Source organism: Panthera pardus, unplaced genomic scaffold (assembly GCF_024362965.1).
Source record: "Panthera pardus isolate Hobbes unplaced genomic scaffold, ASM2436296v1 HiC_scaffold_2, whole genome shotgun sequence".
NCBI lineage: Eukaryota > Metazoa > Chordata > Mammalia > Carnivora > Felidae > Panthera > Panthera pardus.
The window spans coordinates 93,822,688-93,835,669 of NW_026526765.1; the positions used below are offsets into that span (position 1 = coordinate 93,822,688).

The 12,982-nt window shown below is 34.2% G+C and overlaps 1 protein-coding gene across 9 annotated transcripts in view; it reads left to right on the forward strand.

Moving 5' to 3' along the window:
• Nucleotides 1–12,982, forward strand: part of SSBP2 (single stranded DNA binding protein 2) — a 308,327-nt gene that overhangs the window by 152,893 nt on the left and 142,452 nt on the right. The gene's annotated exons all lie outside the window — the stretch shown is intronic.

Here is a 12,982-nt window from a genome sequence, read left to right on the forward strand (position 1 = left end):
TATTTTTATTTTTTATTTTTTTTTAATATTTAAAAAAATTTTTTTTAACGTTTTATTTATTTTTGAGGCAGAGAGAGACAAAGCATGAATGGGGGAGGGTCAGAGAGAGAGGGAGACACAGAATCCGAAACAGGCTCCAGGCTCTGAGCTGTCAGCACAGAGCCCGACGCGGGGCTCGAACCCACAGACCGTGAGATCATGACCTGAGCCGAAGTTGGACGCTTAACCGACTGAGCCACCCAGGCGCCCCAGTGATTGTATTTTTAGTCCTGTATTTTTTAGATGTTTTTATTCCTCCTTTTTGCTGATGTCCTCAATATTGTTGCTTAATTTATTGGTCACATTAAGCAAAATAGTTGTTTTTAATGTTTATTTATTCTGAGATACAGTGCAAGCCAGGGAGGGGCAGGGGGGTGGGTGGAAAGAGAGGGAATCCCAAGCAGCCTCTGTGGTGTCAGCACAGAGCCCAGTACTGGGCTTAAAGTCACAAACTTGAGATCATGACCTAAGCTGAAATGCAGAGTCAGATGCTTAACTGACTGAGCCACCTAGGCACCTGGAGCGAAATAGTTTTTAAGCTCACATCTGAAATCCTCATTTTCTGAATCCATAGTTGATCTGGTTTCTGTTTTGTTTTTCTTGGCTTCCAGATACTTAGTATTATTGTCTTCTTATATACCTGGTTATTTTTTTTTATTGTGTCCTATATGCTGTATATGAAAAATAGTATAGAAAACTTGAGAATCTTGAATGATATTTCAAAGAAGATTTATTTTTCCTTCTGGAAGGCAGCAAGTTTAGGGTCACTACCAATTCCAGATCATTGTAAACCAACCAATGGAGTGAAATGATTTCATATGGGTTTATCTCCTGTGAGTGATGATCTGTATCTAGATTTATACTTCTTACTGCAGGGCATAATCCTTTGAGTTTCTAACCCATGCCAAGTTTTATATTCTCCTTGATAGGCTTTGAATGTTAATTTTTATGCCCCAGCACTATAAATTTATTAAAAACTCTGCTCTCCTTTTTGGCCTCTCAACCATGTTTTTGATGTTGACAGAAGCCTTGAGCACAAAATTGCCTTCAAGTGTCTCTCTGAGTTGACTTCCTTTCCTAATCATGATTTGTTTACTACCTCACTAGCCTCTGGTGCCTTAAAAGATTTTTTTTTTAATATTCTATCCAACTTTTTAAGGCATGCTTTTGGTAGGATTGGTCTAGAGTACCTGGTTTGTTAATCTGGAAGTGCAGCTCTCCAAAGAGTATATTTTAATAATGATGATGAGTGTGATAATGATAGCTAGTACTTTACTGAGCACATATGTGCCAGGTATGGTTTTCATGCATTATTTTATTTAACCTTTATAGTACTTAATATAAAGCAACTAATTGTTCTTCCCCTTATTACATATGAGGAAACGGATTTAAAGAGCCAGTGTGCACGGTTAATATATGGCAAAATGGTTTTGAACCTAAGGCTGTTTAACTCTAGAAACCACAGTCTGAATCAGTGCTTTATATTACAAAGTACATATGCCACCTAACTAAATCCATGCTAATGGTGAGTCCATGATTTATAATTTCAGGCATATCTGTAATTGTGTATTATCCCTAATCCCATATGATTAGGGATTCTAGCTTTTTAAATTTTATTACCAAGTTTTTATGTAACCTTTAAGCCATTCAGTGTATATATATCTCCCTTTAACATTAACACAGAGGTTCTCAAACTGGCTCAGTTTACAGATCCAAGTATCTTGGTTATTTCTTTATGCAGCCCTTTGGCAAAAATAAACAAAACCATAACAGTTCTGTTATATAGTTAGGTCCAAACAACTAAATAAGTGTTTATGATCTAATAATTCAATAGCCATTAAAAAATAGACATAAATTAAAAGAAAAAAGGTATTTTAATTTCTTTTTAAAATAATCATAATTACTTACAGGATCTGAGCACCTGTTAGGCACTGTACAACTTTTCAAATCTTGGCATCGGATTGGATACCACCACCCTCATATCCTGTTTCACACTGATTTTCATACAGTCTAATGTCAGAAATGGGAACTGGCTTACGCTACTAGTTCACATAATATTTAACATACATTGAGTATTCCTGTGTTTCCCTCAAAAATGTAAGATATTCCATGCTGCAAGTTTGTGGGACGTGGCATTGACACATTTATGTTTAGAAGTTGTAAGTCTGAAAAAGCTCCTTAGCCCCCAGATTTTGGAGTCAGGGAATATGCCTTTATCTTCTAGATGAGAATCCAAGCATTGCAGGTATTAGTAAAGTATTCAGTCTAGTTTTTGGTAAAGGTAATTACATATTAAAACATTTAAGGGGTTCCTGGTTGGCTCAGTCAGTTAGGTGTCTGTCTTCAGCTTGGGTCATGATCTCACAGTTCATGAATTTGAGCCCCACGTTGGGCTCTGTGCTGACAGCTCAGAGCCTGGAGCCTGATTCAGATTCTGTCCCTCCCACTCTCTCTGCCCGTCCCATTTGTGCTCTGTATCTCTCTCTTTCAAAAGTAAATAAACAGTAAAAAAATATTAAAACATTTATAAGAATGCTTTTGGAAACAATCTTTTGATAATCTTACTAATGGCCTACAATAGAGTTGACTTGGGTGGCTCAGTCGGTTGAGCATCCAACTTCGGCTCAGGTCATGATCTCGTGGTTCATGGATTCAAGCCCTGCATTGGGCTCTGTGCTGACAGCTCGGAGCCTGGAGCCTGCTTCGGATTCTGTGTCACCCTCTCTCTCTCTGCTCCTCCCCGGCTCACACTCTGTCTCTCTCTCAAAAATAAATAAAGAATAAAAAAAGAATAATAATGGCCTCCAATACATTTGTTTATAATGTTTGGGAATAATGAGCAAAGGAATTTCTTAGGCTACTCAGAGCAGTCTGTTTTACATATGCCAGGTGGATGTCCATGAAGTACAAGACTGTACTTAAAAAATTTTTTTTTAATAATTAAATGATTGACCTTTGAAGGCACCTTTATTTCTTGGGGAGTGGGAGGAAGAGGCTGTCATTATGGCTGTTTGTCTTGTTCCTTATTCTTGGGGACACAGGCTACCAGGTCATAGAGGTGACAGGGATGATAATAGTGTATATGTTGCATTCATATACTGAAAAGCAACTATGTGACAGTCTATGATGGTGGTATTGTCTTGTTAGGATGTTGTTTTATATTTACTAGAGATGAGGCAAATTAAAAGAGGAAAAGTGTAGAAGTCCAATTTCCACTTATGGCTATGATCTTGGACAAGTCACTTTACTTCTATAAAATGAAGGTATTTCTACGTACCACTTATATGAACTCTGAAGTTCCTTTTCAGCTCTAAAATACATTGAGCCTACAGTTCATCTGAAGCTTTTGCTATATTCTTTACTATAATAGGCTATTCCTTTACTGCTAGAATTTATTTGTAAATTTGTAAATCTAATGTAAATAAGCTACCTTCTTAATGACCATTTAAATCTTCCTCCTAGATTCATCCATGGTACCATAATGTTTACTGACATGCCTTCCTGTGATGTGGTTTTTAATTGGAAAGCACATCTTATAAGAGAATTATAGTCTCCAAATGGGATAATTCCTGTGGTTTAAAAGTTGCCACAAAGGAATTCACTGGCATTAGAAACCAGAACAGATTTACTCCTCAATACTTGTCCTCGAGGCTCTAAAATGTTACTATAAACTCAAAACATGTCTATAGTTACCCATATTTATTTTCAGGTTAATTGGTGATTCAGTATTTTCCTGAAAACCCATTAATTAATATCCTTTAGAAAGTACATATGTACTGAGCCATCAAAATGATGTGAGAAATTGAATACATTTTTCTTAAAATGTCTCAAGTGATATTATGTACAGAGATTTGTAGTTGATTTTCCCAAATTGATGTTTTGCTATTATTTTTTTTAATTGAAAAAATTTATTTTTTATTATGCAACTCAGTTTTATTGAGGTGGGGGAGTTAGAAAGCACAGAAAAGTGCAAAAGTTTACTTTAAATTAGAAAAATTGTCATGACCATTTAAAAACTAAGTTCACATTTTTTTTCTGAAGGCAATTTTCATTTGTAATGTTATTAAAATTTAAGTCCCTTTTAGTTTGTTAGAGCTCCAATAGGAAAAGACAGCCAGGAAAATAGGGAATATTCTACTTGTAGGACTTCCTTACAGATACTATTATTGAATATTTTAATTTATGGGACGCCTGAATGACTCAGTCGGTTAAGTGTCGGACTTTGAGTCAGGTCATAGTCTCATGGTTCACAAGTTCGAGCCTGGCCTTGGGCTCTGTGCTGACAGCTCAGAACCTGGGACCTGCTTCAGATTCTGTTTTCCTCTCTGTCTCTCTGCCCCTCCTCCGCTGATGCTCTGTCTTTCTCTCTCCCTTTCACAAAAATAAAATAAAAACTTTAAAAATTTTTTAAAATATATTTTAGTTCACTTTATTTACCCTTAGAATCTTTAAAAAAGAAACTGAGTCTTTCATCTACCTAATTGAACTTGTATTTGACTTTTTAAAAAATACGTAATTCAACATTAGTTACATAAATAAAACCAAGTTTATATTTAAGTTAAAAAATGAAAGGTACACACATCTAGAGACGTAAGTAGACAGCAGCTTGTTAGGGAAAATATAACAGAGTTTTCAATCATTGTGAGTTAAATACAACATAGTAGGTCAGTGTTGTAAGAAGGATTAGTTCCACGCTAATTTGTTTTTGTTTGTTTTGATTTCTTTCTGGACATGGCCTTTTAAGGAAACTAGCCCAGATGCTATTAGACAGCTCCAAAATGTATTTTTGCTCCCTGCACTTCTACCCCAAAGCCTCACTAAAGCCATCCCTCACCAAAAAAAGAAATTAAAGAAAAAAATAAAATCAACAAAGTTTGTTTAAAATCCACAAGCCAATGCCTCAAAGCTTAATTTGTGGCAGAAACCAAGTGAATGCCATTATCTATCTTTGGTATAATTGGACAACTAATAAGAAGACAAAAATCGTGTTATATAAAAACTAAGTAGAAACGGGTATGTTTGCTCTACAAAAGAAACCTAAGTCCTCTAGCTTGTTCTGTGTAGGAACTCTCCGGAGTAGCCACTGCATAGAAATATGTCATATAATAATGAATGAAAGGAACTGAACTTATTTGCAGTGAAGAAGAGGAGAAAAACATACAATAGCTGTCTTCACAAGTCCTTTAGGATTATCATGTGTAAGAGCAATAACTGCAAAGGACAGAATTTTCAGGGTGATATAATTTGGCTTATAACATGAAACAACTTAATGGTCTGTTTATGGGCATGGATATGTCCAAATATGAGAGATTTCTTTAAGGGGAATTGGTAAGGCAATGACCTAAGATTAATTCTGACTTTAAGATTCTACCTGAGACTTTCCTCCAATAGTAGTACATTGAGATGCTTTAATGATGGGCAATGTAATATTTTTGAAAGATTTTTTAATAATATTTTACTTCACATTTTCTGTGGGTTACCCTGCGGGAAAACTAGTGAAGTGGGTACAGTTTCCAGGCTTTTCTGCTTTCTCATCCAGGTGCCCTGTACAGGGAACAATGTACATACCTGTACATCCATACACAGCATCTCTGTTGAGTGGTCAATGTACTTAGGTCATTTCTTTGTAGACTGATTGCTGGTGTAATGTGATCTTGTTAATGTCTCTGATTGTTAGAGTAATTTACAAAAATAATTAAGTATCATTACTCAAAGGTTTGCTTTCTCTGAATGAAAAGTTACAAAATTGGCCTGACTTTAGATAACTGGAAGATTTAATTTTAAAGAACTCTGGCATTAATTCATTTTACTAATGAACAAAAAGATATTAATTGAGCCACTATGTTTGATTATAATTATAACACCAATTATAGTATTAATATTAGAAGTAGTTGCAGGGACTTCCCTTTCCATATATGTGAGTGCAGGTATGTGTACATGAAAAAAAATATATATTTAATATATAAATAAGCCTATAACCTCATTTAGGTAAAATGAATATACAAAAAACTGAACATATTTAATATATAAAATTTAATTAATTTGGACATATGCATACACCTTTGATCACTGCAGTTAAGGTAATAAACATATACCTCACCTTCACAAGTTTCCTTGTGTCCCTTTGTTAGTAAGAAAATTTAACATGAGATCTGCCTACTCTCAACAAATTGTTACATGCACAATACTGTATCAGTAACTATAGGGGCTATGTTATATAGCAGATCTCTAGATTTATTCGTCTTGCATGATGGTAACTTTTTTTTTTACATTATGAAATTTATTGTCAAATTGGTTTCCAGACAACACCCAGTGCTCATCCCAACAGGTGCCCTCCTCAATACCCGTCACCCACCCACCCCTCCCTCCCACCCCCCATAAACCCTCAGTTTGTTCTCAGTTTTTAGGAGTCTCTTATGTTTTGTCTCCTTCCCTCTCTAACCATTTTTTTTTCTTCCCCTCCCCCATGGTCTTCTGTTAACTTTCTCAGGATCCACATAGGAGTGAAAACATATGGAATCTGTCTTTCTCTGTATGACTTATTTTACTTAGCATAACACTCCAGTTCCATCCATGTTGCTACAAAAGGCCATGTTTCATTCTTTCTCATTGCCACGTAGTATTCCATTGTGTATATAAACCACAATTTCTTTATCCATTCATCAGTTGATGGACATTTAGGCTTTTTCCATAATTTAGCTGTTGTTGAGAGTGCTGCTATAAACATTGATGCACAAGTGCCCCTATGCATCAGCACTCCTGTATCCCTTGGGTAAATTCCTAGCAGTGCTACTGCTGGGTCATAGGGTAGGTCTATTTTTAATTTTTTGAGGAACCTCCACACTGTTTTCCAGAGTGGCTGCACCAGTTTGCATTCCCACCAACAGTGCAAGAGGGTTTCCATTTCTCCACATCCTCTCCAGCATCTATAGTCTCCTGTTTTGTTCATTTTAGCCACTCTGACTGGCGTGAGGTGATACCTGAGTGTGGTTTTGATTTGTATTTCCCTGATGAGGAGCGACATTGAGCATCTTTTCATGTGTCTGTTGGCCAACATGATGGTAACTTTATAGAACATCTCCCCATTTCCTCCTCCCTCCATCACCTGACAACCATCATTCTGTTTTGTACTTCTATAAGTTTGGCTAGTTTAGATACTTCATTACATTAAGTATCCACTTACAGTGGAGTTGTGCAGTATATGTCATTCTGTGACTGACATTTCATTTCGTATAATTTCCTCTGGCTCTATCAATTTTATCACAAATAGTAGGTTTTCCTTTTTTTTTTTTTTAAGGCTGATTGATATTTCAGTGTACATATATACCACATTTGTCTTTATCTTTACATCTGTCCGTGGACATGTGGGTTATTTCCATATCTTGGCTGTTTTGAATAATGCTGCAGTGAACCCGGGAGTACCTATTTTTTTCATATCCTGATTTCAATTCTTTTGGATGTGTACCCAGAAGTGGTATTGCTGTGTCGTATGAGTTTTAATATATTTAGAAACCACCGTATTGTTTTCCATAGGAGCTGCACCCTTTTACATTCCCACTAACAGTGTAAAATGGTTTCTGATTCTCCACAACATTGTCAGCAATGTTTTGTTTTGTTTTGTTTGTTTCGTTTTGTTTTTTGATGATAGCCATCCTGACAGGTGTGAGGTGATATTTTATTAGTTTTGATTTGCATTTCCCTGATTACGAACACCTTTTCATATGTCCATTGACCACTGACTATGTCTTTGGAGAAATGTTTATTCAAGTCCTTTACACGTTGTTTTATTCAGGGTTTTGGGCTATTGAGTTGTAGAAGTTACCTATTTTGGAATGTAACCCCTTATGATTTATGGCTTGCAAATACTTTATCCTGTTCCATAGGTTGCCTTGCCCCTCTTTTGATTATTTCTTTTGCTGAGAAGAAGCTTTTTAGTTTGATGTGATCCCATTTGTCTATTTTTGCTTTTATTGCCTGAAATTTTGATGTCATATCTATGAAATCATTGTCAAGAACAATGTCATGAAGCTTTTCCTTTATGTTTTCTTCTGGGAGTCTTATAGTTTGACTTCTTTTGTATATGTTTTTAATCCATTTTGAGTTGATTTTTGTGTATGGTGGTCAATAGGGACCAACTTCATTCTTGAGCATATAAATACCCAGTTTTCCCAGCATCGTTTGTTGAAGAGACAGGTATTTCCCTGTGGTGTATTCTTGGCACCCTTGTTGAAGATCAGTTGACTGTATATAGATGAGTTTATTTCTGGGCTCTCTGTTGTGTTATATTGCTCTGTATATCTGTCTTTGTGTTAGTACTATACTGTTTTAATTACTCTAGTTTTGTAATATATTTTGATATCATGGTATGTGATGCCTTCAGGTTTGCTATTTTTTGCTCAAGATTGCTTTGTCTATTTGGGGTCTTTTGTGGTTCCATATGCATTTTAAGATTATCTTTTCTATTTGTGTAAGAAATCCCATTGAAAATTGATGAGAATAGCATTGAATCTGTAGAACACTGGGCTTTTGTGGACATTTTAGTAACATTAACTCTTTGGGATATCTTCCAATTTATTTGTGTCTTTAATTTCTTTCACCAATATTTGTAGTTTAAATGTACAAGTCTTTCACCTACTTGTTAAGTTTATTTCTATATCTTTTATTCTTTATGAAGTCATCATAAATTAAATTCTTAATTTCCTTTCTGAATAAGTCATTGTTAGTATACAGAAATACAATTTAATTTTATATGTTGGTTTTGTATCCTGCAACTTTACTGACTTGTTTTATTAGTTCTAGCAGTTTTTTTTGTGGAGTCTTTAAGGTTTGCTATATATGATCATGTCATTTACAAACATAATTTTACTTGATCATTCCCTATGTGTTTGACTTTTATTTATTGCCTCATTGCTCTAGCTGGGACTTCCAGTACTATGATGAATAAAAGTGGTGAGAGGGGCTATCTTTGTCTTGTTCCTGACCTTGAAGAAAAAAACTTCAATTTTTTCACTTTTGGGTATGATGTTAGCTGTGGGCTTGTCATATGTGGCATTTATTATGTTGAGGTCCATTCCTTCTTTACCTAGTTTGTTAAGCTTGCTTTTATCATGAAAGAGTACTGAATTTTGTTAATTGCTTTTATGTATCTATGGAGATGATCATGTGATTTTCTCTCCTTCATGACGTCAATATAGTATATCACACTTACTGATTTGCATATGTGAAACAATCCTTATACCCCATGGAATAATCCACTTGATCATGGTGTATGACTTTTTTAGTGTGCTGTTAAATTTGGTTTGCTACTATTTTGTTGAGGATTTTTGCACCTATGTTTATCAGGAATATTGGCCTGTGGTTTTCTTTTTTGTGGTGTCTTTGTGTGGCATTGGTATCAGGTTAATGCTGGCTTTGTAAACTGAGTTTGGAAGTGTTCCCTCCTCTTAAATATTTTGGAAAAATATGAGATATTAGCATCAATTCTTTAAATGTTTGGTAGAATTCACCAGTGAAGCCATCTGGTCCTAGGTTTTTCTTTGTTGAGAGAGTTTTAATTACTTAGATTCAAACTCCTTACAGACCTATTAGTCTATTCAGATTTTCTATTTCTTCATGATTCAGTTTTGATAGATTGTATGTTTCCAGGAATTTCTTCTAGATTATCCAATATATTGGCATATAATTGTTCATAGTAGCCTCTTACGATCATTTTATTTCTGTGACATTGGTTATAATGTCTCATCATTCATTTCTAATTTTATTTATATGAATCTTCTCTCTTTTTCTTAGTCTAGGTATAAGTTTGTCTATTTTGTTTATCTTTTCAAAAAACCAAGTCTTAATTTTGCTGATTTTTTAAATTGTCTTTCTAATCACTATTTCATTTATTTCTCCTCTAACCATTATTATTTCCTACTTTTGCTGATTTTTGGTTTGGTTTTTTCTTCTTTTTTAATTACTGTAAGGGTTATGTTAAGTTGTTTGAGTTGTTTTTTTCCTTAATGTAAGTACTTACTGCTATAGAATTCCCTCTTAGGACTGCTTGTCCCACATCCCATAAGTTTTGATATGTTTTATTTTCATTTTTGTCTCTATTTATTTATTTTAGTTGTTTTTTTAACATTTCTAATCTCTTTATTCCTTCATATAAAAGAAAAGTAAGCATTGACTAGAATAATAATATTCTAATATTTGACAGAGTTTCTGGCATATGACTCAAAGGCTTCTGTAACAAATAAGGTGGCATATGGTAGTATACCATTTTTGTAGTGGGAGCATGTCAATCTCCAGAATTAAAGTATTGCAAATAGCAAAAATTTCAAATGCTAGAAAAATTTGGGTAAGGTTGTAATGAGAGAAAATCAGGAAAGGCAATTATGATTGCTTCTGATCTGTGTTTTGTTCAAAGGCATTTTTTATCAGCCATTGAAGTTTTAAATATTTTATTTTAAAGTAATCTCTACACCCAATTTGGGGCTCAAACAGACAACCCCAAGAGCAAGATTTGCATACTCCACTGAGTGAGCCAGCCAAGATATTTCTTGATTTCCCTTTGGATTCTTTGGTCGCTTAAGAGTGAATTGTTGAATTTTTTATATCTGTAAATTTTCCAGTTTTCCTCCTGTTTTGATTCTAGTTTCGTACCATTGTGGATGGAAATAATACTTGCTATGATTTCATTCTTTTAAATTTTGTTAATACTTGTTTTCTAGCCAGCATATGATCTCTCCTGGAGAATATTCCATGTGCATTTGAGAAGAATGTGTATTCTGATGCTGTTGGATAGATTGTTCTGTATATGTTTATTAGGTCTGTTTGATTTATAGTGTTATTCATGTCTGCTGTTTCCATATTGATTCTCTGTCTGCATGATCTATCCATTGATGAAAGTGGAGTATTCGAGTTCCTTTCTATTATTGTCTTGCTGTCTATTTCTCTTTTCACTTTTATTAATATTTGCTTTATATATTTTTGCTCCAGTATTCAGTGCATGTATATTTGCAATTGTTGTATTTTATTGATGAATCGACCCATCTGCATTATACAGTGACCTTCTTTGTTCTTTTTTTTTAATTGAAGTATAATTGACACAGACTATCCTGTTAGTTTTAGTTGTACATCATAGTGATTCGATATTTTTATATATCACAAATGATCCCCACAATAAGTCTAGCTACCATCTGTCACCAGTTATTACAATATTATTGACTATATTCCCTATGCTGTACATTACTTCCTCCTTGCTTATTTATTTTGTACCTGAAGTTTGTATGTCTTAATCTTTTTCATTTATTTTATTTATCCTCCCCAATACCTCCCTTCTCAGGTTAGTTGCCTGTACCCATGATTCTGTTTCTGTTTTGTTTAGTTTGCTTGTTTATTTTGTTTTTAGATTTCATATATAAGTGAAATCATATAGTATTTGCCTTTTTTTTTTCTAACTTATTTCACTTAACATAATACCCTCTAGGTCCACCCCTATTGTCACAAATGGTAAGATTTCATTTTTTTTTTCTTATGGCTGAGTAATATTTCAGTGTGTGTATGTGTGTGTGTGTGTGTGTGTATGTGTGTGTAGCACATCTTCTCTATTTATTCATCTATCAATGGATACAGATTGCTTCCATATCTTGGCTATTGTAAATAATGCTGCAATGGACATAGGGGTACATATATCTTTTTGGATTAGTGTTTTCATTTTCTTCAGATAAATACCCAAAAGTGGAATTGTTGGATTGTATAGCAGTTTTTTTTTTTTTATTTTTTAAGGACCCTTCATACTGTTTCCATAGTAGCTGTACCAATTTACATTCCTACCAACAGTGTATGAGAGTTCTCTTTTGTACATTCTTGCCAACACTTGTTATTTCTTGTCTTTTTTATTCTAGCCAATCTGATCGGTGTGAGATGGTAGCTTGTTGTGGTTTTGATTTGCATTTCTCTAATGATTAATGATGTTGAGCACCTTTTCCTGTGCCCATTGGCCAACTGTATGTCTTCTTTGTAAAAAATGTCTATTCAAGTCCTCTTCCCATTTTTAATTGGCTTGTTTGTTTTTTTTAATGTTAAGTTGTATAAGTTCTTTGGATATTTTGGATGCATGATTAGCAAATATCTTTCATTCAGTGTGTTGCCTTTTCGTTTTGTAGATGGCTTCCTTCTCTGTGCAGAAGTTTTTAGTTTGATGTAATCCCATTTGTTTACTTTAGCTCCATCTTTATTTATTGTGACTTATTTTGACTGAAAGCTTATTTTGTCTGATATAGGTATTGCCAACTCTGCTCTATTTTGGCTACACTTAGCAAAATATCTTTCACCATCTCTTTGTTTTCAGTCTGTATGTGTGGTTTGTTTTGTTTGTTTGTCTGTCTGTGTTTTTAAAGCCAAAGGAAATCCATTGTAGGTGGCAAATGGTTTGATCCTGCTTGTTTTATCTGTTATTCCACACTCTGTGTTTTTGTTTGGAAAATTTAATCCATTTACACTTAAAGTAATTATTAATAAAAATTTACTATTGCCATTTAGTTCATCGTTTTCTGGCTATTTTGCCATTCTTTTGTTCCTTTGTTCCTCTCTTGCTGTCTTCCTTTGTGATTTTTTGATTTTTTGGTATAGTGTGCTTTGATTCTTTTCTGTATCTTTTGTGTGTCCGCAAGAGGTTTCTTTGTGAATTTTTCAGTTCAGTTATTCTGTACTTCGTTTCCAAAATTTGTTTGGTTCTTTTCTTTGGTTTCTGTTTTTGCTCATATTCTCATTTTTTTCCATGAATCATTTTTTTTTTTTCTGATTTTATTGTCTGTGTTTTCTTGTAGCTCACTAAGCTTCTTTAAGATGATCATCTTTTGGTCAGGCAATTCCTAGATCTCCATTTCTTTATAGAGTTTGTTATTGGAGATATATTTTGTTCCTTTGTTAGTATTATATTTCCCTTATTCTTTGTGTT